The sequence below is a fragment of the Lagopus muta genome, chromosome 5 (assembly GCF_023343835.1).
Source record: "Lagopus muta isolate bLagMut1 chromosome 5, bLagMut1 primary, whole genome shotgun sequence".
NCBI lineage: Eukaryota > Metazoa > Chordata > Aves > Galliformes > Phasianidae > Lagopus > Lagopus muta.
Window position 1 is genome coordinate 27,738,940 of NC_064437.1, and position 26,613 is coordinate 27,765,552.

The window sequence follows — 26,613 nt, forward strand, 5'->3', positions numbered from 1 at the left end:
CATAATTAGTTTTATTTTCTTAGCGTAAGCTGTCAGTAGCATTTGGAGCTCACTTGTTTTCATTAGAAAAACAAATTTATGAAGGTTACGTATTTGGCACGAGTCCATTCAATTAAAAATAACGCAGACAAATTTCTGTATGTCTTAACACTGGAATACAGTACCTTCTCCTGTAGAAGATTCAAAATTCTTGTCTAGCAAGCACTCTGTTATGCTAATCTGCACTCGTGCAAAAAAACTGACTACCCAAATGACTTGATGATGCTTTGGTCAAATTCAAGTTTGCCTAATGTCAAATAGCATCCTCAAGAAATGTGAGAGAAAAACAAACAAACAAACCTCACAGACTAAGGCCTGGATCCAAAGTGGACTGTAGACAATATTTTCAATTTCTGTATTGGACTTTGAATAATATCACAAATGGGAAATGCTTCCTATAGTGTTATTACAGGCAGTTTTTAGTATGTAATATTTTAAACCAGTGTTTACGAAAGAGAATGTTATCCACTCAATAGAATCTAAAGTCTTGAAGAGTACTGTAGATTAAATTCATAATCAGCTGCATCATATTAGGTACGTACTCAGGGAGATTTGTTCTTCTGAAAAACTTACACAGGACATACACACTGAATCAGAGAAATATGGCCTTGTAAAATTTCTTCAAAAATTTAATGTAAGCTTGCACTGGAACCAGAACCAAGAGATACAATTTTTCTCAAATATATTATTCATGTACAAAGACCCCTCATGCCCCAAGGGTTATTTTGGATGTCAGAGGCTATTTTGTAGACATTCATACTACTGGAAATCACTAATGACTCCTAGTTTTACTGATCATAGCAATAGCTGGGAAGTCTACAACTTCAGGCAGTTAAGTCTATTATTATCTGTAATTTGCAAAATGTTTTACTTTCTTTATCAGATATCTAACCAGTAACATTTCATCTTTATATTATTCTATTCTAAATCTAATGCCATTTAGCATGACAGTATCTTACTTCTTGTACCATAGCTAGAGGTCTGTGCCAATCCATCATCTTCACATCACCCACAGTATGTAGATGTTCTCTCCTCTTTGTAGGGCAACTTACAGGGATCTTCTCCAAACAGGCTACACTAATTCTCAGTTAGTGCTCTGTCTCAATACAGCAATATTATTTGCATGATAAAGGTACTTCATGTCTTCCTTCAATCTGTTGCCTAATAATTTTATTTAATACTCCCTATTTTACCAAGAGAATTATTTTTTCCCTGTTTTTTCCTTTTCACCTGACTTTTATCCTATTATATTCCTTGAAAATGTTTCTTTTTTGAGCTACAGAGGCTAGTTTTTTTTCTGATATCTCACTGATAAAATTCAGTCAACCATGTTCATTTTTCTCTCCTTGTTTTACTACAGCTTCCCAAAAAGGAAAATCACTTTATTTAGATTCATGTATTAGTACAGTGGAATAATTGCATAGATAGGCAGACAGATGAGCAGGCCCTGGCCTGAGTTTTAGCTAATTGAGTAGACCATGAAGAACTACTGGATTTCACATGAAAAATCCTGGGCATAGAAAATAACAGAGAGAAAATCTCATGGAAGTTACAGAGAGCACTATTAAAGGATGAATGGATATCAAAGTATTGCAGGGGTTAGCAGACGCTGTAGCTGAACCCCTCTCAAAAATTTACCAAAAGTCTGGAGAGTCTGGGAACACCTCTATTGACTGGGAGCCAGCCAATATTATTTCCAGCTCAAAGAACAGCCTGAGAGACGTCCCAGGAAAATACAGGCCTGTAAGTCTAACGTCAGTGGCTGGAAAAGTTATGGAGTATATTATCCCAGGGGATACTGAGAAACAGTTGTAGAACAAAATATTTATCAGTCATAGTCAACATGTGTTCGTAAAAGGAAGTCCTGCCTTAGTAATCTGTCGTATATCCTTCTATTATAACATTAGTGACTTTGTGGAAGAAGGCAAGGCCATGGATGTACTCTTTCTGGATTTTAGTAAGGCCTTTTTTGATACAGCATCCTTTGAGACAGATTGTCTGACTGTGAGGTGAACATGTACATACTGTATGGGCTGGAAAACTGACTCAGTGGTAGAGCTCAATGGGTAATAATGAATGGGGGATGTGTCTGTCTGGTGGACAGTTAATAGTGGTCTTACCCACAGTTCAATTCTAGCTGTTTTTGTTCAACATTTTTATTAATTATCTGGAGTTCTAACTTTGATGGATTCAGCAACTGCCTTAGCAGTATCTTTTTTTTTTTTCCTTGTGTTCCTTATTTTAGTAATTCCTAATAGCACAATGAGCTCCGTGTCACTGAACTGGCCTGATATTCTTTTCTTTTTTTTTTGGCATCAGTTCTGGAGGTTTTTAGGTATGGGAGTATTTGACTAGTGCACATGACTGTGTATTTCCTGGACTGAATTCCACCTGTGGAATTTGGATGCTTGTTTATTAAATTTTGAGTCATCTTTTTGTGAGAATTTCATTATTTTATTACTCTGAATTAATTGTATATCATCAGAAAACTATTCACCTCCTTTTTTAGACTGTGAAAAGCTCTGCACATCACAGGTTTCAGCAACAGCTCTTTGTAGAATTTAATTAATAATATCTAAATTATAAAATATATTTAAAATAACTTTCTACTTTTTTTTTCTTTTTTCTTTTTTTTTTTTTCTTCTTTCTCTGAAACCTCTATGAAACCAATTCAAGCATGTGTTCTGAAGTTCAGTGTTTGGGTGGTACTCACAACTTAATGGTTTATTGAAATGGATGGCTTGTGATTGCACATGGTCAACAAATATAAAGGTCTGTAATTTTTCAGACATTTAGGATATGAATGTGCCAGAGCTGTGGCCGAAGATTTGATTTAAGGAAATACATAAGAATACATAGCTTTTTTCATCCAAGGCACCAATGCCTGTGTACCTCAAAGCACTTTTTCTCTTGATAGCCCTTTGGCATAGGGCATGCTCTTTCTTAAATCAAACCTATTAACTCTATAGCAAAACCAATAGACTTAATCAATTCATTGCAAAACACAAGGAGCTTAGGGAAAATAAATCGAAGCTCCTCACTGAAAACATATATAAAAGATTGAATATACTGGCACTGTCTTTTATTTTAAATAATTTTGGAGAGTATCAAACTCTCTGTTTCAGAGTTTGTAGAATATTTGGCTGCTACAGAACATTAAAATCATGAGCAAATAAAATGGTTCTGCAATGTATCTTGATGCATTTGACATTATGAATCAGAGTCATCTGTGAAAACATTATTGCTTGGAATTAGTTTTGCTGGTGAATAAAATCCCAAAACAAAGACAGAAAGAATTAGCAACATCTTCAAGTGACATTGGTTAAAAAAAAAAGCATCCAAATAAGGCATTTTTCAGAATTTCCAAGTATGTATTTTATTTAAGAATGAACACACACTCATAGGCATCTGAACTTATTTATTCTTCTTGCATGTTAAGAACTTCAGAGAATTGTCCAGTTTTACCTCAAATAGTACAATACTTCAAATATTGAAAACTGAGGAACTGTTCACATAGGGTATCTCTGTAATTCTCTTCCCTACTCAACCTCTGAATTATGTTTTGTTATATACTTTCAGCAGTAGGAAAATTGATGATATGGGGCTGTGGGTTTTGTTCTTGTTTATTTTTGGTGTTTTTTGTGGGCTTTTTTTTTTTCTTTTTTTTTGGTGGTGATCTTTATTGCACAACGGCTGCAATGCTAAAATACTAAAATACTGTACTCTTCCTCTCTCCACAATACCAAACCCCAGAAGACTTGGCTGTTAATTCTAAACAAGTATTGTAGGACTGCCTTAAAATATTTCTGCTCTTAAATGACGGGAGGGAACTAAATAATGTGCTCCTGGGTGCCAAGAATTCCCACACAGCTGTGCTATGACTGGAGCTATGAGCATGTTATCTCTGAAGGTTTGTAGAGTGGATTCTGTGGCTTATATTTTGGCTTCAGTACACACAGTATGTATTGTATTTCCTAAGTAATATTGCCTTAGCGTTACATTACCTGCAATAAGCAAGTCTGGTGTTCTTTTACAAAGACTATAAAAGAAAACCCAACATCCTGTTATCATTTTCATTCCAAATCAGATCCTTATCCCTAGTAAAGCTGGAGCGGGCTGTGTAGTAATCCATTAAACACTGAAACTCATTTAATGTTGGCTGCGGGATCCTTAAGTTTTCTTACAGCCTTGAAACAAGCATAATGCAAACGTGGCATCTACTTCATGGCCTGAAATTAGACTCATCTTAGAAAGTTTTATTTTAAAAAATTATGCATTACTATTTACAATACAGTTGTTAAGATTCCTAGGAAAAACAGATTGTCATTTAACAACATTTTCTGAAGAGGCAATGACAGCTCCAGAGCCCTGCACACAGCAGAGCATCTCTGTAGTCTGTACACATCAGTAGGGAAGTGAAATGAAACCTATTCAGTTTACAGAGAATGCAAATGCAAAGACCTGTCATGGCCTTCTTTATTTGAAAATTCATAAGTTCATGTGTATACTCTTTATCCTTGGTTATGACCTATATTATTTACTCACATTTTGGCAACTCTTTTGTCCCTTTTTTTATTTTATTCCACAAAGGCCAAGCATTTCACTTGGATTATCAAGCAATTTATCTTCAAGAAATGCTATATGAGGAAGAGATGTTAATCTCAGATAATGTTATTGCAAATACTGGTGCTAGCTAATAAAAGAATGTAATAAAACATGGATATCTGCAAGGAAGAACAATTTAGGTATCATTAAAACTTTTCATTTAAATACAATCACTTTCATTAGTTTTTATTAGATTATAAAAATAATACATACCGTTATTATATTCTTACACAATCTAATGAACATAATCCAAACAACCCAGAAACAGAAAGTAATATGTTCTTCAAATGGGAAGCTTTGACCTTTTCCCTTTTAACTGAGCAGGGTCACTGAAACTGGTGCATTTTGTCTTTCTTTCTTTTTTTTTTTTTTTTTTTTTTTTTTGAAAAAATATGAATTTAATAAATAGGTAAGTAAATAAATTGAAGCACTTTGACCAGCTCTCAATCCTATCTGCATTCTACTACAATACCATTAGCTCTTAAATCCACTGCTATAATACATGCGAATGTCATACGTGACTATTAGAGGGAAAAAAAATTGTGATTGCATTCTTTATCTTTGCTTCCATGAACGTTTCTATATTGCATATATATTTTTTGTTAGCATGAGGGAATGCTGTGGTGCAAATATGTTCTTGTATTGTGTGCCTTATGCATCCCTGGCATTGGGTACCTACTGCAGACACAGAATTCTGGGGAAACTCATGCAATTTGTGCTCCTCCTACATAGCAAAACTAATATCAGCTTGTTGTGATCCAACCCTTCTCCATCTTTTTTCTGTACTTTTTAATTCATTTTAAATTCATCTTTACTTCATCCTTTTATGTCATCAAAAATAACAGGTAAAGCAATCAAGTACCATGAAAGCTGAGAACTACTCATAAATCACAACTAATTTCTGATAATAGTGACCAAAAAAAAACATTTGGAAAGTTTTGCATTGATGTTTTTAGACAACTATGTATTGATATCCAATTTTCTCTGCAGCCTGAGCATAAACATTCTCAAACAGGAAAATGTGGTAAAAAGAATAAATGAAAGCATGAGTATTTATGTTTATACATAAAAATAAATAAATGACAAATAGTTATAAAGAAATATACAAGAATATAAGGATTTCACTAGCTGGTCAGTGTGCATCATTTTAACGCTGCAATAATATCCTTAAGGCAAGGACCACACATCTCACAGCTGTTTCATCTGCTGAGTGAACAAAATCCCAGACATAATGAAAAAAAAATAGCACAAAAGTCTTAACTTGCTATTTAAAGACTTTTATTCTAATTAAAAAAGAAATTGCCCATGTTTCAGCATTTGTTAATCTAAAATAAGTGAATGATAACATGGAGACAAAAGAGACCTTCTTGATACCACATTTGTGACTCATGTTAACATCTGAAAAATTTGAAGAATTTTTTTGGATGGCCAACTAAATATCTCTTCTAATTACCTGTGTTTATAGGTTTTGTCCCATTTGATTTGGACAGGATTTTATATATCTGAATATAAATATATTGTATTCTTTATTAGTTTGTCTGCTGGGTACACAAACAGAAAATATGGATTTCCAGTCCAGATTATTTGTTTAAAAAAAAAACCATGGAAAAAAACCCCCTGGAAGTAGAGAGGCAACACATGAAGGAAGATTATTCCATTGCTATTAGTGGATGTATGCCTGAAGTCTCTATAAAAAAGGGTGGTTACTTGCTATTAACTGGCTATTCTCTTTTTATCCATATTCATACTCACACTGTACAAGTGAGTATTTCCTTGCACTGAAACCAGAGAAATTCAGCTACTTCTCTCGTGCCCTAAATGCCAACAGGCACAGCCCATAACCAACTTCTCTTGCAGTATTATAGTATGTAATTCACTACAAAATGAAGAGAGATTAGCAAGAGAGAGAAAAAAAAAAGGTTGAAGTGTAAATATGCATGTGGGCAGCCTTCCTTAGGAAATGTCACAACACTGCTTTCACAGCTGAGTCACCACCAAGGTAAAGCTTGTTAATCTGAGGCTCTGCCTATCTGAGGCTAAGCTGATGAATCTGTGCAGATGAAAGTATTCTTCAGCTTCTTCTCCTTCTTCTTACTGATCTCTGAAGTGAAACATACATTTTCCATGTATATATTCTTCCACAAGAAAGAAAAAGCACCTGGCGAATCTGCCCTTTAGGAAATCCCATGAAAATAAGAGAATTTGTGATTTTAACTGGGGAAGGCATGAGAAGCAATGCCAAAAACAAAAGAAAAGGGAAAAAAGATGGACCACAGAGAAAAAAAATCAGTTCAGTCATATGGCTGAAGACAGAACCATACACTTCACATTTCATGGAGAGTAGATAAGTGAGCTCACTCCAGTGTATCTTCTGGGAGAACATCTCTCTCTGGAGGCACTAGCTGGTCTGCGAATACAAACTCTAGTCACTCAGAGACAACATTTCTTATGCAAAAGAACTTTTGTGTTCAGATTTTTCTTTACTTCATCGATTAATTGAGATGGTTTACTGTACACGTAGGTGTATATACTCATCAGGAAGAAGATATTAATAAGCATGTGCTAATTACACTGCACTGTGCACAGTGTTGACAAGCGTGAACATTTAAGTGCCAAGCTGTCCTCATCCATAACAGGTTCGATCAATATTTCAGTTTTATTAAGAGATAAGTGAACTCTTCCAGGCAGAATCTTGTTACAATGCAGGGACTCTAATCAACATCTGCAGACATGGTTGTATAGATCTGGAGTGATAAAATGTGGTTCAACCCGGCAGGTGGCTCAGCACCACACAGTTGTTTGCTCATTCCCCCTCTTACCAATGGGATGGGGAAGAGAATTGAAAGCAAAAGAAAAACAAAGCAGAACTCATGGGTTGAGAGAAAACTGTTTGAGAAAACAAAAAAAGCATGCTCCTTCCTCATGTTCATGTCCCTAGGAATATGTTGCCTGCAAGAGACAATAATATTGCTGGGAGCCACACAAAATTAAAAATTTTTTAGAAGTGATAGGGAGAGCAAGAACTGATGTTGTCTACAAGGTTTTCTTTAAATAATACTGTTGCCCACAGGCCAGTGAGCGCTGGGGATTGCTTCTCAGAACTATGAGGCAGACAAGTGCTCTGCTTGATTTGTAACAGTGAAAAGACCTTTTCAGTTGGAGTTCAGTTGTAAAAATTAGCAATATACCAATCAGAAATTTGTCCCGAAGCAGTTATAAGAAGCTCCTTTGTATGATATGAGTATTTAACTATACTAATATATCACCATTTCTACTTGTAAATAAATCTGTATCTAAAGATGCTCAAGGCTTGTCTACTATGAGGGATACTCTGAAAGTAATACCTCCTATGCTATGATGTTAGCTCACTATGTCAGAGATGGATGTTGGTGGCATGACAGCATAGGCTGAACCTTCCCACTGATATCCTACTACATATTGCTGCCGTGTGACAGATGGCAGCAGGTGGGCAGTCTGACAAAAGGTATTATTAATGCATTTGAATTGCATATAATTGAATATTTATTGAATATTATATATTGGGTATTCAATATATTTATTATTGAATATTTATCATACTAGTTTATGCAAAGTAAGTAATTTTCTTCTCCTTTATGGAACTCAGATATTAAGAAAAGTGTCTCCAGACCTTTTTGAAAGGACACTAGCTAACACTCAGATTTTGCTAGCCCTCCTGTGGTGCCTGGGGGGCAGTGGGAACAAGAAGGTGGTTCTCACAAGGTTCAGTTCAAGTCTGTGGTAGCTTTTTCTGTCTTCTGCCTCCATGATAACTTGAGCCAGAACGCTGTGCCTGGTGAATGGAATGGAGAAAAGATTACCAGGGGTCTCACAGAAAAGGACTCTATATGAGATGTTTCCTGTGTAAAACTCACAGAGAAAAAAAGGGGGGGGGGGTTGTGTGAAAGGAAGAACAAGAGTGGGAAAAAGGAAAGATGTTTCAGAAAGCAGAAATCCAAAGACAGTTTCTTATGGAAAACACAAAGGTGTTTCCCGATTCCATTTCTGTCACCTCTGAAATTAGCAAGGTGCCTTCAAAGGTCAGCTTTATTAAATAGCTTAAATGAAGGTTGGGATCTGCTCTCATCCTGCAAATCTGGGAGTTTGACTAGTAGAAATGCAAAAAGGAAATGCAAACACTGTCCAAGGATTGATTGTGAGCAGTCTCATCAAATATGTGTTTTAATACCAATAGATGATACAGTGTATTTCCTTTGCTGAATGTGGATTGCTGAATTATGTTGATTACATTATGCTGCATGTTTCAAAGGGTTTAAGGTGAAAAAGAGTTGAACGATATAATTTAGACTTGATATACAGTGAAAATGCTTTTAAAAAAAATATTATAAAGATATAATTTTCTTCACAGCTAGGCCTGCAATGAAACAAAGATGACTTTTGCAAAAGAAAACGCAAAACACTCAGATCTAATAGACTTTGAGCTGCCACTACTGAATGCTTCTGTAACAATGTAAAATGAAAATTAAAGTACATGCAATGAAATGCATGCAAAATACATGCAATAAAAGCTGTGAAATATTTCATACATTGATGCAGTTCGTTTGTTCATTGCCATTACATTTCTCTATGAGTTTTAGAAGACAATCATCAGTGAAAACATTTCTAATGAGACTCATGTTCATGAGAAGTGTTAAAATTGTCATCAGAATAATATTTATACTAAGCGAGGTGTTTATATGAGGTCCAGACTTCAGTCTGGATCAAGTTCAGAAAATTTTTATGCTATTTCAGGGCTACAGAAAGACAGACTTGGGACAATGACAGCCCCAGAGAAACAGGGAAATGGGCTGAGCTGCCCTGCGTGGCACAGGCAGCCTGGCCAGCAACACAGAAACACAGAATGAACACGTTTTGTGGAAACAATAAGGAAAAGCCCCAGAGCTCTTATAAGATTGTATGCTTTAGGGGAAGAAAAAAAAGGATAGATTCTGATTCATTTCACTTCATGAAGTATCACTGTAGTACAGAATAAGTTGTAAATAAACAGGATGAAGTAGCATCTCCTTGACCTTCTTGAAACTTAAGATCTGAGTATGTGATTTGAATGTCTGCAGGAACTATTAATGCCTACTATTATGTGCTACAGATGCAAAGCTGTTATTTTTTCTATTCTTCTTACTACTCAATTGAGAAGCAAGGACTGTATCTTTTTCTAATAATTTCCTGCTGCTGACAGATTGCTTACGGTTTGTTCTTAATTAACCACAAATGACTGTAATCAGTGGCAAAGTTCAGAACTGCAGTAAGTGAGCCTTTTGTGAATGTATTTTTAAATTAATTCACTGTGGTTTGTTTTCAATGCTAAACTTTGCAAAAATGTAGAAAGCAAAAGAGCTTAAGTATGCTGTTGAAGAAATAAAGTGTCAAATCACTGCAAGTGAACATTTAAAATGAAGAAATAGTGAAGTTTCTACATATTTACTTAATTTCTAAACCTAGAAAATAAATATGAACGCCAATTATAAATACTGTGTAAACCAAACAGACTATTGCACCAGGATCAGACTGTCACTGGGCTTCTAGAAGGTCTGTGTATTCCTGTGTAGGAAAAGCAGTCTTAACTATAGGAGAACCTTAGCGGTGTGGTTTAATTGCTTTAACAGGTGGGCTTATAACAAGCACTCTGTATGCCTATGTGGTAAGTTGACCTGTCTGGACACTGGATGCCCAGCGAGCCACTCATTCATTCCTTCTCCCCAGCAGGACAAGGAGAAAAAACTTAAGGGTTGATATATGGGCAAGGAGATCACTCATCAGCTACTGCCTTGGACAAAGAAACTCAATCTGGGGAAGATTAATTTATTCTCAATTAAAAAGAGAATAGGATAGTAAGAAATATAACAAAGCTAAAACCACTTTTCCCTACCCTCCTTCTTCCCAGGCACAGCATCACTCCTGACTGCTCTACCTTCTTCATGGGGAGCATCATGGTGGGTTTGGGAAAGCAGACTGAGGACGGTTGGTAACGCTCCAACTCTCCAGCTCCTTCCTCCTCACATTCTTCCCCCACTCAAGCATGGGGCTCCCCCCATGGGATGCAATCCTTTTTTGCAATATGCTGCATTTCTTCAGTAACTGCTCCAACATGAGTCCATGTGACAAGGGTCATTCTTCAGGGATGGACTGCTCCAGTACGGGTCTCCCATGGGCTACAACTCTTGCCAGACATTCTATTACTGCGTGGGCTCGTCTCCAGCTCCTGCCATGAGCCTGCTCTGCCACAGGCCTCCTCCAGGCCGCATCCACTGCTGCCCCATGGGCTCCTCCAGCCTGTTCCTCCGCAGGCCTCTCATGGGCTGCAGGAAACCTTTGCTCTGTCACCTGGAGCATTTCCTCTCCCTCTTACTTCAATGACTTTGGTGTCTGCAGATTTATTTCTATCACATTTTTCTCACTCTTTTTCACAGCTGCTACACAATACTTTATATATTTTCTGAAATACGCTATCACAGAGATGTCATCTGCATGCCTGATGGCCTCAGCTTTGGGCAGTGGCAGATTCCCTTTAAGCTGGCTCCTGGTCCTTTCTTACAAAGGTCTACCCTGCAAGCATTTGCTACCAAAACTTTGCCCTATAAACCCCAAATAATCTATCAGGTTTAGATAGAGATATAAATCTAGAACCATGAATAATGCTACAAAAATCAGAAGAGGATGTAAAAATCAGAATTAGATGCCATGAAGTATTTTCTAAACCAGCAAAACAATGGAGGCTGCATTACTAAGCCACTTGGAATCATCTAAAATGTGTATATAATTAGAAACAGTACGGTCTGTGTTGCAGTTCTGAGTAGCATGCAACTAAGAAATGAAAAGGACTAAGAAAAAATTCATTACAACAGAGAAAATACTTGGAGAGCTGAAAAAAACAACAAAACCAACAACAAAACTAACTGTTCTTTTCAATCTCCCTTTCTGAAGGTCTTCATGCAGTTCATTGGCATCAACGAGACCTGGTTAGAAGCCTCCACTAAGAATGAGGTATTATGCAGGTAATTATCACATATATATGATAGTGTAAACTTAAATGAAAGGGATTCAATATTTGCTTCCTGAGATACATTAATAAACTTTGGACATGCTAACCAACAATTAGTGCGTATTTTCTTTTCAGTACCTTAATGTGAAATGATGATAAAGTTTTGCAGTCTAAACAAACTCACAGCAAAATTCTCCATTATTCACAATGCTTTTATGCTGTCGTTCTACTTTTCAACATCCTCGTTTACACAGCACTTGTATAATGTAGCTCTCTCTGTGCACTTCTTTCTCCTCCAGAATCCCAAGTCACACTTATCTGTTAACATCACAAATGAAAGTGAATGGAAAATCACATACAAAAAGTTTCAGCTATAAATATCTTTTTTATTTTATTTTATTTTTTTTTAAGAATTTTGCTTAGGAAACTCTCCAGAACAACCAGCTGGTATTGCCAGTGGCTTAGAAAACTTAAATTGCATATGTATTCAAATGAGGATCAACAGGGGTAAATATTACAGAATCCAAAGGTATTCTTTAGACTGATACCATCATAAGTAATCTTAATAAAAATGAATGCACATTTTGGAAAGGAAAAAAAAAAAAAAGACTAGCGTGTTAATAAGAATAGCCTTTGGCAAGGACAAGGTGCCTGAAACAACTCCATAACAAAATTCATGGAGTGTTTAATGAATCCTATGTTATTGTGATACATTGAAAAATGTACAGAAGTGCTAAATGGAGCTTGCTGCTGTCTTGCAGATTTTGCCAATCTTCAGATATTAAGGATCTTGAAGACTGAGGAGAAGGACAGCTAAAGAAAATGTTTAAAAATGAAGTACACCAGCCAAACATCCATCATCTCACACTGCAGAGAACTGCTTCCTGACTGGCTTGTTTTCTGTGCTCACATCTTGAAAACTTTGTAGAAGCTGAAAGAAATGTCAGTGTTAGAAAATAGGGTAATGCTGCATCAGGCCTCACGCCTCACATGTTGTCACTCTGACCTGCACATACAATCTGCGTGCCACAATCTGGGCTTCTGGAGTTGCCAGCACTGAGCAAGGCTGTGGCCAGAGATGTTTTCCTGTCCTCTCCACAGTCTGACTCACCTTCCCAGAGCACAAAAACACAGCAGATACACAGATGGCCACACCAGCGGACCAGGACTGCACTTTGCTGCTGGGTCACACACACCCTCACTGTCATAATTCATTCCCACACTCACAGCAGTGGGTCTCTCAATCCCTAGAGCTGACCCTCATTCTTTCCAGCTTCTGTGGCCATATCAGATGGCTGTATGCTGTGTTCCTCTTCATCCAATCTCCAGCTCCAAATTTGAGTACTTCCTTTGGTCTCCTCCTCCATGCTAGCTAGTCCAGATTGAATTTTGCCAGCAAATCACACAGATGTGCACAGAGTATCCATTCTGAAAAAAATATACTTTATACTTGAAATAGCTTTGTATATGATTAACCAGATATCCTCATGAAGCAGATGTCCTCACATCCTGCTTACCCTCACGTTCCATATATCCTTACACAGCGTACATCTCTGTGCTGACAACCTTCAGTTCAACAGTGGTATTCTTCCACTGCAGGCTCATCATGTTTAATGCATTACACCTGCTATTCATGAATATTTTACTATGTCATTTTTGTGAGTAGTAAGCGCTGCAAAGAAAGCCCAGAGGAAACTTGCAGCTGCAAAAATGCGAACTTCCTCTAACTGTTGTGGTTTTATACCTGTAACTCTGTGATAGAGATAATGCCTGGATTAATCTTTGCATTCATTCCTAAACCTTTCTGCTTACACTGCCTGCAAGGGTACTATGTCTGCTGGCAATCTTTGGGAATAGAGATCTTCCATTCCTTAATAATAGTTGTGTTCTTCAGATAAAAACAAAACAATATAAAGCAAAAGGAAAGCAGTGTGGCCAGCAGGTTGAGGGAGGTGGTCCTGCTCCTCTGTTCTGCACTGTGAGGCCTCACCTGGAGCTCTGTGTCCAGATTTGGAGTACAGGGGAGATATGGAGCTGTTGAAGCGCTTCCAGAGGAGGGCCGCAAAAGTGATCTCAGTGTTGGAACACCTCCCTATGAGGACAGGCTGAGAGCTGGGGCTGTGCAGCATGGAAAAGAGAAGGCTCTGGGGAAATCTGAGAGCAGCTTTTCAGAGTCTAAAGGGGGTCTGTAAGAAGGAAGGGGACTCCTTAGCAGGACCTGTGGTGATAGGACAAGGGGAAAGGGTTTCAAACAAAAGGAGAGGAGATTTAGATTAGATGTAAGGAAGAAGTTTTTTATAATAAAGGTGGTGAAGCACTGGCACAGGTTGCCCAGAGGGATGGTGGGTGCCTCATCCCTGGAGACAATGTCATGCTAGACAGGACTCTGAGCACTGATGGAGCTGTGAGTGTCCCTGTTGGGGACATACAGCCCCAAGGGGTTGCACCAGATAGCCCTTCCAACTCAAACAGTTCTATGCCTCTATTCTATGAAAACAGACAGAAGGAACATCCTAACACATCTTTGACTAATGAAAATGAGTGCACTGCCACTAAATCTTACAGAGGGAGACTGACTGAGAGTGGGAGACTTTTGCTGTAAGATTTTCCACTCATTAGAATAAGGTTATTTTAAAGTTTCTGTTATAATTCAGTATTTTCACGACATTCCTCAAAGCTGGGGTTTGCAGTTAGCTATCCAAAGTTTTCTGTTCACTTCTTCTAATCCCTAGTCACTACATGCATTAATCCCAATTCTACTTTTGCATAAAGTCTGGCTGTCAGTTTGCACGTCCATATAAGATTCACTTTATACAGAGGTTTTACGTTAAGATTTGCATATTAGTAAATCTAGTGTGAAAATACTTTCTTCTACCAGCAAAGGTTAGATTGAAAAGATCTACAACGCAGTCAAATCAGAAGATTTTATTCAGAGAGTGCCCGGGTATGCAGTGATTTTGCAACATTTACATATTTAAATTAGACTAAAAAAATGATCCACAACATTTATACTCTCAACTTGCAAATATGGAAATAAACTTGAACATAGAAGCAAACTGCTTCTGCCTTCAAGGAGTTTTACATTTGCATCCCTAATATTCCACATATTTCTAGCAGAAAATCAAACCCCTATCTGTACATTAAAAAGTAGAAATATAAATAAAAATAAATATATGTATATATGTGTCTGTTTATATATGCATTAGTTAAAAACGTTTTTAATGACCTTCAGCAAGACAATTTTTACACAGATATTTAAACAGAGATGCAAAATGTGCCAGCATAAATGTAATGCCGAGCTGCTTCACAGTTAATACTTGCATACAAATAATTGGGTAGGTCCTAAGCAGCATATTTCTTGGAACTTTTTAAGTACAGTAATGTGGCCAGTAACATTAGGCTATGAAAATGGATCGCTATAAGCTAACTCAGATTTGGTCTGATTTCATGGCAAATCTTTCAAATATAATATTAGGATGATACTTCTGAGGGGGAGAGCAGAGAGGGAAATCCATTAGAAATTTAAAATGTCATTTGAAAAGGACATAAACCTCCACTCTATTGCACCCCCTTCACCCTCAGAAACAAAACAAATCAAAACAAACACACAAATAAGATAGATCAGCAATCTGTACTTGTTGACATAAATGAAAAAGATTGTTTTCCCATCCTTCCAGGAAGGTTATACCAGTTCACGCTAATCAAAATGATAGCATATTAAATTTTGGTTTGTGCCAATATTTTTTTTTATCATATAAACTCACTTGGGTGCTAAAATAATCACAAAGCCTCAATTCTGCTATTGTGCTGAGCCAAACTCTCAACCCAAAAAACACCTAAGAACCTAAAAGAACTTAGAGGCTGCATGTCAAGCTACTTTTGCTGAAAATACAATTGTAAAAAGAAATTGAAAATGAAGGATAATCATCTTATGTTTACATGGCACCGTAGGGAATCAGTCATCTAAACTATCAGACCCTCTGGCATAGAGTACAAGAGAAGCTGCTAATTAACAGTAGTTGGATATTAATCACACTGTTCCCCTCTTCATTCACTCCGCTAAGTGCTTGAACTACAAGTGCTCTTCTTGGATTGAGAAGAGCAGCTGTCTCTACTCCTATGTATTCAATTAGACAGATGTGAGAAGGATTTTGCAACTCATATATTTGTGTGAAAAAAGGTCCTGTTGTTACCATCTCGATCTTCAGACCGATGCCTTGTGAAGGCTCATCCTGGCACTAAAACAAGAATGCTCAACCATTCCCAAGCACAGCGCCCTATAAATTAATTATAGTTACATGTGAGTAATGAATATAAGAAAAAAACCATAAAACTATGACTAGCTCTTAGCTGATCATTCAAGTGTATTAGGCTTATGATAGGCAAGCTTATAAAAAAGTTACCTTAATACAGTGAAAATTCTAATTGAATGCTAGATATTATCAGGGAAGAAAGATAGAAGGAAATTAAGTTTGTAATGGATTAAAACTAAGTATTTTCTTAAGCTTTATCACAGACTCACAAAACTGCTGAGGTTGGAAGTCACCTCTGGAAATGATCCCGTCCAACTGCCTGCTCAGGAAGGGTCAGCAAGAGCACAGTGCCTAGGAGTGCAAAAATAAAAATGTACTTTGTAAAATATACATAAAATAATATTACATTTAAATGGAATTTCCTGTGTTTGTGTTTTCTTTGTTTCTTGTCCTGTCAATGGATGGCACGTTTGGCTTTGTCTCCATTTAGGTATTTTTACACACGAGTAGGATCCCCCTGAACCTTCTCTTCTCCAAACCGAATGGCCCTAGGTCTCACAGCATCTCCTCCTACAGAAGCCATTCCAAGTCTTAATGATTTTCAGGGCCCTTCACTGGAAGTTATCTATAAGCCTGTATCTCTTGTCCTGCAGTCCAGTACCAGATGTACCACTTCAGGTGTGGTCTTGTCAGGATATTCCAGAATATTAAAAGGGCAGCAAGGATGATAGAAAATATTTCAAGCATAAGAAACATCAAAATGACTGGGACTTGTCAGTCTGGGAGGACACATTTGGGAGGATGAGAGATGATAAAGATCGGTAAAATTATGAGTGGCACCAAAAGTACCAAAAGGAGTGAGTTATCCCCAGTATTTTCCAATAAAATCATAAGTCATCCAACAGAAGTTCATAAGAGGCTTAAACAGGGCAAAAGAGGTCATTCATGCAGCTGGCAGCAGACCTGGTACTCCCTGTAGCATGATGATTGGTCTGCCACTTCGCTTGGGTTTAAGCACAACTGGAGAAGTCCAAGAGAGAAATACTTTACTGAGTACACAGATACCACAGCCCATCTAGAGAAGTTCCCTAGTTGAGACAGTTAATGTTTAGCACATGTTAAAACAATCACATATACTGCTGTTATACTTCTGTCTCATTCACGAGGAGGAACTTCTTTTCCAGTTCCTGAAGTTGGTTATAAATGTGCCAGTGAATAGACAGACTGTTCTTTTCACATTGCAAGGCCATTTCCTTATTCATATGCCTTGTGAAATAGTTTGCAGCATTAGGGAGAATACTCAAGACCTTTATCTATTGCTGACATGCAGCAAATGATTGCTAGTCCACAGGAATGCTACTCAGCAGGTTAGGACAGGAACTGATGAATGGCTAATTAATTACAGTTAATAATCAGAATAAAAAACACCTCCTAGATTATGAAGTTATTAAATCTTACATGTTATGTTACTGACCTCATTAAACTCAAATTCAATAAAAGACAACTGTCTGTGGAAAGATCAACTTTCAAATGTGTTATCTCCTTTCTTCTTAGGATTAAGTTATTGTTTTAGTTCATACATGATTGCACAGGACAATTTGTTTAACTTTCACTGCATAAACATATTGCTGCTGTGTGCTGTGTGCTTTCAATTCTAGAAGTGAGCATTATATAAGCTACTAAAAGTGACAGCAGACATGAGCTAATTCCACATAAGCAAATGACAGAGCTGGAAATTTGTGAGAATGTGGTACATGTGTCCGTGTCAACTCAACGTGTGGTGCCACAGCATCACTGTGCTGAACATAAAAAGAAGTACATTAAGTCTTTCAAAACTATTGTATAGAAATTGAACTTACAGTGCTTAAAATTTATCATATTCTTGCTTTTACTTTATTTCATTCTCCTTCCTTTGTTCTGAAGGAACATAACTTTTTACCCTGTGTTTGTAGTTGGTGTATCAAAAGGAACTTTGTTTCCTTTTGTTTGACAAGTCTTCCCAATTTGCTATAAAGTTTGTTAACATAAACCTTGATATTCTTTAACAAGGGAATCTATTTGATCTCTCAGCATACACTTTTTTTCTAATCCACTTCCAGAGAAACACAAGAATATTTCTTAGTTAAAAGTTCAGTACTTTCAAGATATCCACTGGCACAGATCTATCTCTCAATTATTGATGCCATTAAAACATACATTGAAAACATACTTTGACCTTTCAAGAAAAGGACTTCAAAATCACCTTCTGCCACACAGAAGTCTATATTGGAAAAGAAGAAAAAATTAAAAAAAAGAACTGCGTGTGAAGCTGCAAAAGTAATAAATACATTGTTGGTTTTCAAGAAAAGGAACTATTTTTTGTGATTTAAATATTAGGTTAAGAATCAATGGGAGCTAAGAGTGGTAGAAGAGCTGGAAAACAGGCCAACAGTTCTGCTCAGACCAGCATACACATCCTCAACAACGATGGTGTCACACTGTATAGCATGGCCCCAGCAACTGGGGCAGCTGGAGCAACTCTTTCTGCAAAATTGGAGGCCAAGATAAGGGTCCAGAAATAAGACAGTTCGGTGAGCCTCATGCTTCAGAAATCACCTTGGATCTCTCTCTGAGGCTGCAACATATTTTCTTCTAGCTTTTATGAGAATGGCAGTTGTCTAGGGGCTGTGCTCCTATGAGAAAGAGCTGCAAGAGCAGGTTGGGAGATTGCACATCAGATCAACTGGATCTTGTTTGAAACCCTGCAGCCTCATGATGTCAAATGTCCAGCTGAAGTGATGAGACAGACACAGCAAAGGCTAGAAGCCTGTGACTTCTGGCACCAAAAAGAAGGCTACCATTCCACCTAAAGGCTTGCAACTATGGGACAGTTTCACTGCCCTCGTAGCTGAAACGGGGATTGCTGTTGAATGAAGCATCTCTGATAGCTGAATTTGAACCACTCAGGGGCACCAGGAGGAAGCTGCAAGTGGAAAAACTGGAAAGGAGAACTTTCAACTAGGAACTTGAAAATCAGCACAACTGATTGTCACTCTAACTCTGATTGTCTGTGCCTGTGCACTAATATATGTAGCACAAGGAGCAAATGGGAGGAATTAAAGTCAATGTGCAGTTACTGGGCTACAATCTCTTTGGCATAATGGTGGAGTCGTGGAATAACTCATGTTCCTGAAGCTGTGCAATGGATGCAGGCACATGGGCAAAGGGGTGCTACACTCTCATAAAGAAGATGAGGGAATGAATGGAGCTTTTCTTCTGTGATCTCATCAGGTGATGAGCAAGTGGAAGTAATGGGTCAGAATTAGCAAGCAAACTATCATGGGCAATATTGTGGTAACTGACTGCTACAGACTGCCTGAATGGGAAGATGTAGATGAGACCTTCATTGGAGAACGGGAAGCCTTGTATTTGTAGGAATTCCAATGGGAATCCTGTGAAATTCACCTCAGAGAAATACTAAGTCCTGCCCCAAGAAAGAATAAAGCTATGCAGCAGTGCATCCTAGGGATCACAAAACTAGAAAGCAGCTGCAAACAAGGACCTTCACGTCCCAGTGGGCAGCCAGCAATGTACCCTATGACCAATAGCTTCTCGGGTTGCTTTAGGCAGAGCACTGCCAGCAGGTAGAGGGAGGATATCTTTCCCCTCTACACCACAGGTGAGTGAACACCAGGAGCACTGTGTTCCGTGCTGGCAAGACAGACATGATCTCCTGAGCTGAGTCCAGCAAAGGACTTTATCTGACACTGCTTTTGAGGAAAAGGGATTGAACTAAATGATCTCCAGAGGACCCTTCCAACTTCAACTGTCTCTGACTTCAGAATGATTTCCTCTTGTAGATTCCAAAGTAACTTCTTATGTGACAAAAACAAATGGAGTATGCAGAATTTAGCACCATCCATTTTCCTGCAAAGAGCCATAGAATGCCTGGCAATGACTCTTGCATACTTAAAGACTACGAGTTTTAAATATTTGGAGGAAAGCACCTGTGAGCATCCAATGTTTCCATTAATATTAGTTCTTCAAAATATAGTTAGTGGAAAGAATTACAGAGAAATAAACGTCAATGTGAATTTAAAAATATGAGCACATTGACAACAGATGTTCTTTCAAGGTAGAGAGCTCCTGGCCCACAAATCATTAAATCAATGAAACCTTTAAGTGAAATTTAGGAATGACATCAGTTAAGTAGTGTCTACACCTGCAAAATATATTTCACATTCATCTCATTAATTGTAAGACATCCATCACTGCTGAACCTTCTTGCCAACAAATTACAACAAAGTTAACTAAATTTTTAAGCTTACACTACTGTACTGGTTCTCTTTTTCACCATTTCTGTTACTTAGCTTAAGGATGCGCAACTGAACTTCACGCATTTTGCATCTTAAACCAATAAAAAATAAAAGAGTGGGCAGATAAGGCTTTTCCAGTTTTCTGAAGTCAGAAAGACTTCAGAATTTCTCATCTGAATTTATTGTGGCAGAAAAATCTATATATTCTAATTCCAAATACTTAAAAATCTTTGAAGTTGATCAGTTCTTGAGTTCTTGGCGATTTTAATTGTTATGGTGTTTTTAAAAAAATAAGCATTTATTCGTCATACAGAATCACAGAATCACAGAATCACCCGGGTTGGAAGGGACCCCAAGGATCATGTAGTTCCAACCCCCCTGCCTAGCAGGGCCACCAAACATACATATTCAGATCAGGTTGCCCAGGACCCCGTCCAACCTGGCCTTAAACACGTCCAAGGACGGGGCATCCACAACCTCCCTGGGCAGCCCGTTCCAGGGCCTAACCACTCTCCTTGTAAAGAACTTCCCCCTAACATCCAACCTAAATCTTCCCTCCTTCAACTTAAAACCATTTCCCCTAGTCCTGCTGTTGTCAGCCCTTTTGAAGAGTTTACTCCCCTCCTGGGTGTAGGTTCCCTTCAGGTACTGATAGGCTGCAATGAGGTCACCCCGCAGCCTTCTCTTCTCCAGGCTGAACAAGCCCAACTCCCTCAGCCTGTCCTCATAGGGGAGGTGCTCCAGCCCCCTGATCATCTTAGTTGCCCTCCTCTGGACCCTTTCCAAAATCTCAATGTCTTTCTTGTACTGAGATACATACATTATTGTGGGAACTAAATATCTGGTCCAAGACCATAACAGGTCAGACTCTAGGAAGAGATCACAATGACAAGCAGTAAAGTTCTCTCCTTGATGGGTTACAAATATTAATAAGAAAGATGAAAGTGTGAAATGTATTAATATTAATGAAAACATCCGCTTTCAACATAGAATTATTTTTTATTTCCAACTACATTAGATAAAGTCTGAGTTCTTATACAATACCTCTTCCTAACTGCACTCTCTTCCTGGCACAGGAGACAGATGTTACTTACCTGAAATAAGCAGACAAATTTAGAAGTTACTTGACAGCAGTTACTGTTCTGTACACATCATAGAGACCAGAAAATGCATACATTAGACGTGTATGATTATTACTGCAGACTACGTTTACCAATAAAAATCAATTGTAAAGACCCAGCATTATAATTTTTAAGACTACTTATGGTTTTGGTTTTGTTCTAGTTATTTTTTATTTAGACACCTGTGATCTTTTCACTTAGTATTGTGCCTACCTCAAATAGGGAAGCAGAAGATTCTGTCTGTGTCTCGTGGAATAAAAATCTCCACACCAGTGGTGCATCATTCTCCTTTCATTTTTCCTCTTGGTCATTCTCTGTCAGAGAAATTTGGGTTAGTAGGAAGAGACAACGAGTGATTTAGCAAAGATTCATTCCTTCTGCATCTAACAGGACCAGGCAAATATTCTCCAAATAATCTAATCAATTTCAATGCCCTCTTAGATGAGTAAGAAGCAATCCTACATTTTTATCCCACTGAAATAAATTGGTATTCTTCTCTTTACATCATCTGTGTTGAATTTGTCTTTTATTTCCCTTGCCATACACTTATAGGCAGGATTCCATTTGCAGCAGAACAGTTCAGTGAGCTTAGGGAAGTACAGAATGTGCAGAGAGAAGTTCTTAGGAAGGAAGGAGGAGGGAAGAAGCATTAACAAAAGCTTAATTCAAGCTTTCTTTCTTTATTTATTTTTTAAAACGATACTCAGAGCTAATAGGATAAATAATACTCAAATAATAATATTGAAAACAATCAAACATATCAGCCAGGAATATTTATTTCTGTATTTGCTTTCCAACTTATGTCAGTAGAGTAAAAAGCAGAGTAAAGCAAATCACAGAGTAAATATATGAAAAACCCCATAGCCTAAATTTGTTACGAAAGTCCTTCAGTGATTCATGGCTGCAAAATGATTCACTGCTTTACTTCAGCAAGGCAAAAAGAAAAAATTAATTCTTAATTGCTGTGAAATTTTAGGAGTAATTGTGAATTGGTAAAGAAACTGCAATTATCTACAAATCTGTCTTTTTCTTGTTAGTATAAAATGTATGCAACAACTTGCCATGCTTTCAACTTTCATAGAATCATAGAATCACTAAGGTTGGAAAAGACCTAAAAGATCACCCAGTCCAACCGTTCACCTATTCCCAATAGCTCCTACTAAACCATGTCCCTCAACGCAACATCCAGTCTTTCCTTGAACACCCCCAGGCTCGGTGACTCCACCACCTCCCTGGGCAGTCCATTCCAGTGCCTGACCACCCTTTCTGAAAAGTAATACTTCCTCATGTCCAGCCTGAATTTCCCCTGGCGTAGCTTGAAACCATTCCCCCTGGTCCTATCCCTAATGACACGAGAGAAGAGGCCGACCCCCAGCTCACTACAACCTCCCTTCAGGAAGTTATAGAGAGCAATAAGGTCTCCCCTGAGCCTCCTCTTCTCCAGGCTGAACATTCCCAGCTCCTTCAGCCTCTCCTCATATGGCCTGTGTTCCAGACCCCTCACCAGCTTCGTTGCCCTTCTTTGAACACGTTCCAGGGCCTCAATATCTTTCTTGCAGTGAGGGGCCCAAAACTGGACACAGTACTCGAGGTGCGGCCTCACGAGTGCTGAATATAGGGGAACAATCACCTCTCTGCTCCTGCTTGCAACACTGTTTCTGATGCAAGCCAGGATGCCATTGGCCTTCTTGGCCACCTGGGCACACTGTCGGCTCATGTTCAGCCGAGCATCAATCAATACCCCCAGGTCCATTTCCTCTACGCAGTCCTCCAGCCACACCGCCCCAAGCCTGTAGCGTCGCCTGGGGTTGTTGTGGCCGAAGTGCAGGACCCGGCATTTGGCCTTGTTGAAACTCATTCCATTGGCTCCAGCCCAGCTCTCCAGCCTGTCTAGATCCCTCTGTAGGGCCTCGCTACCCCCAGGCAGATCCACACTTCCAGCCAATTTAGTGTCATCTGCGAATTTACTGAGGGTGCACTCGATGCCCTCATCGAGGTCATCAATAAAGATATTGAAGAGGACAGGCCCCAGCACCGACCCCTGCGGAACACCACTCACGACCGGTCGCCAGCTGGATTTGACTCCATTCACCACCACTCTCTGTGCCCGGCCCTCCAGCCAGCTCCTTACCCAGCCAAGAGTGTACCCATCCAAGCCTCTGGCTGCCAGCTTCTGCAGGAGAATGCTGTGGGAGACAGTGTCAAAGGCTTTGCTGAAGTCTAGGTAGACCACATCAACAGCCTTTCCTTCATCCACCAGATGGGTCACTAGATCATAGAAGGAGATCAGGTTGGTCAAACAGGACCTGCCCTTCATAAACCCATGCTGGCTAGGCCTGATCCCCCGGTCACCCTGCACATGCCGCATGATCTCCCTCAAGACAATCTGCTCCATAACCTTCCCTGGCACCGAGGTCAGGCTGACAGGCCTGTAGTTCCCCGGATCCTCCTTACGACCTTTCTTATAAATGGGAGTCACATTGGCAAGCCTCCAGTCATCTGGGACCTCACCAGTCAACAAGGAGCGCTGATAGATGATGGAAAGCGGCTCGGCTATCACCTCCGCCAGTTCCCTCAGCACTCTCGGGTGGATCTCATCTGGCCCCATCGACTTGTGACAGTCCAGCTGGAGCAGTAGGCCTCTGACTGTTTCTTTCAGAATCACAGGGGGGTTAGTGTGCTTCCCGGCCGAGATTACCAGGTCAGAGAGAGGGGTATCCTGAGGTATCCTAAGCCTTTGATGGCTTTCACCATTTCCACAATATATCTTTTAATAAAATACTGTTAAAATCAGCAGGAAAGTTCAAATATTAAAATAATGATATGTGAGAGAAAGATCTTTTGCAGATACTTTTTATTTTATATTTCAAATCAGAGAATCAAACAAAACAGACAGCAACTGTCCATCGCCATGCTTTGGAGTACTGATTTTTGCTTTGCAAAAATGGGGGTAGGTTCACCTTGGCCAGCTATAAGACCCCTATCCAGCCATTCTCTTACTGTGCCTCCTCAAAGGAACAGGGGTACAAGTGAGATTCCGAAGTTCACAGGTCAAGAAAAAGCTAAGGGATTGCTTACTAGTTTTTGAAAGAAGGAAAACAGACACCATGTTACACAGATCCTTAGATGTACACATGAAAGAGAGCAGTAGAAAATGCTAAAAATGTCTTAAGGTTCAACACACCATATTTCTATTTGATTATAATCTTTGCCTTAGGTAAGACATCAAACCAAAAACAAACACACAAAAAAACAAGCAGAAATATTTAATGTTATACTCTACTGCTTCGTTGATGATATTTTCTATGCACCTCGAAGACACTTGAGATAGCAGTGCTATAGCAGCTAGAGAAATGAATGTGTTATGTGTACCTGAAGACAGTGCCGTGCAAGAAAGCGAAGCCTCTATTGACAGTAGTGAACACAGCAATGCAAACTGAACAATGTTTTCACAGTTCTCATTTCGGATCAAGAGTAAACCTTTAATTTCTCAGTACTTGAGACTGCTCAATGCTTTAAGCTTTACTCAGTTCAATCACGATGACTAGTATTTTAATGAGGGTCAAAATCCCCTTTCTCAAGGAATATTAAATCATGCCTTTCATGATGATTTCATTGTATTTGATGGAACAACATCAGGAATGAGATGGAAAGAAGTGGAAAAACATGATGTATGATTAAGGAAGTGTTACCCTAAACCCTACCCTTTTTGTGCATTAGAGTTTTTACACCATGTCATAAGAATGTCACAGGAATTACAAGTTTATAACAAAGGCTAATAGTTCAGCACATTTCTGTGCAAAATATTAAGGTATTTTCAATGAAGAGTGGCTTTGAAAGAATGCCCTCGTTCACTTCAAAGTAAGTCAAGAAAAAGATAAACCAGCAAAGAAACAAAAACAAAAATAGGACACAAAAAAAACCCAACACTGTTACCCTGCAATGTGTTTAATGTACTGCAAACAGAAATGTAATGCAAACAGAAATTGTCCTTTTGATCTTTCTTATTTTCAATATTTAAACACAGCTTACTTTGGATGTTTTTGGTTTTTTTTTCTTTCCTTCATTTATTTAGATTTTAAATGCAATGTGGAACTTAATGGATAAACTAAAGATCTTCTCTTATGAGAAGAGAAACAGAAGTGACACCTTCCTATTTACCAAGGGCATCCAGTTTGTTATTGAATATCGAATATAAATATATTTCGTTATTCTGGCTAACATAAAGAGACAATTTGTAAGTATAATACCAGCTGGCCACAGAAATTTAACACGATAAAGCAGTTTTTCATGTGATGTTGTAGATTTATTTTCTGTAGCTCAGCTTGTGTATTTTCCCAGTGAAATAAAGACACAAAGATAAATACATAGAGTGTTAGTGGCAGGCAGATTTCATCCCGATGTATCTAGATTAGATACTGACAAGGAAAAGTACAAGACCAACATATCTCAGTTTCAGCTGAAAATACCATTAATATAATCTGTTGTGAAACATTAAGAGAAGAATTTTCTGCACTAAAAACAAATAAGTAAGAAAGTAAGTAAATAAATAAATGTCTGCTCCATGAAGAGGAAAAGTCTGTTTTGTGTAAGGATTTTTGATTGCTATTTTGGTTTTGGTATGCTTTTAAAGATAAAAATAGGAAGTTAAAATAAGTTATAATCTAAAAAAATCTCCGTTTCCTGTTTTTTAATTTTACTCCAGTAATGGAAAAATAATGACTACCGGAAAAACTTACACGGCAGAAATTATGCAAGGATTTTTATTTTGACTTCTGTAAGCAAACTTCCCATCCAAGAGAATCAGCAGAATTCTCTTAGAATTCTTAGAATCTTAGAATACTTAGTTTAGAGTATGTAGTTTACAGTAGAGGCCTGCAGTCAGTGTTATTTCCCATGGGTTGGTGTCAGCTCAATTCTTGTTCAACATCTTCATCAATGACCTGGATGAAGGGATAGCCTGCACCCTCAGCAAGTTTGCTGATGATAGAAAGCTGAGAGGAATGGCTGACACACCAGAAGGCTGTGCTGCCGTTCAGCAAGACCTGGGCAGTCTAGAGTGGGAGGGCAGGGAGGAACCTGAGGTTTAACAAGAGCAAGTGTAGAGTCTTGCACCTGGGGAGGAATAACTGCACAGGCCAGTACAGGTTGGTGGCTGACGTGCTGGTAAGGAGCTCTTTGGAGAAGGGCCTGGGTGTTCTGGTGGTCAACAGGCTGGACATGAGCCAGCAGTGTGCCCTGGTGGCCAAGAAGGCCAATGGGATCCTAGAGTGCAGAGTGCA

At 38.5% G+C, this 26,613-nt stretch overlaps 1 long non-coding RNA gene across 1 annotated transcript; it reads right to left on the reverse strand.

Moving 5' to 3' along the window:
* Positions 1 to 14,676: 14,676 nt before the first annotated feature.
* Positions 14,677 to 21,643, reverse strand: LOC125694089 (uncharacterized). Its single transcript, XR_007377380.1, has 3 exons — positions 21,545 to 21,643; positions 16,185 to 16,266; positions 14,677 to 15,939 (listed from the first exon to the last, which is right to left on the reverse strand). It is a non-coding gene; the product is annotated as an uncharacterized LOC125694089 (long non-coding RNA).
* Between the last annotated feature and the right edge of the window lie 4,970 nt (positions 21,644 to 26,613).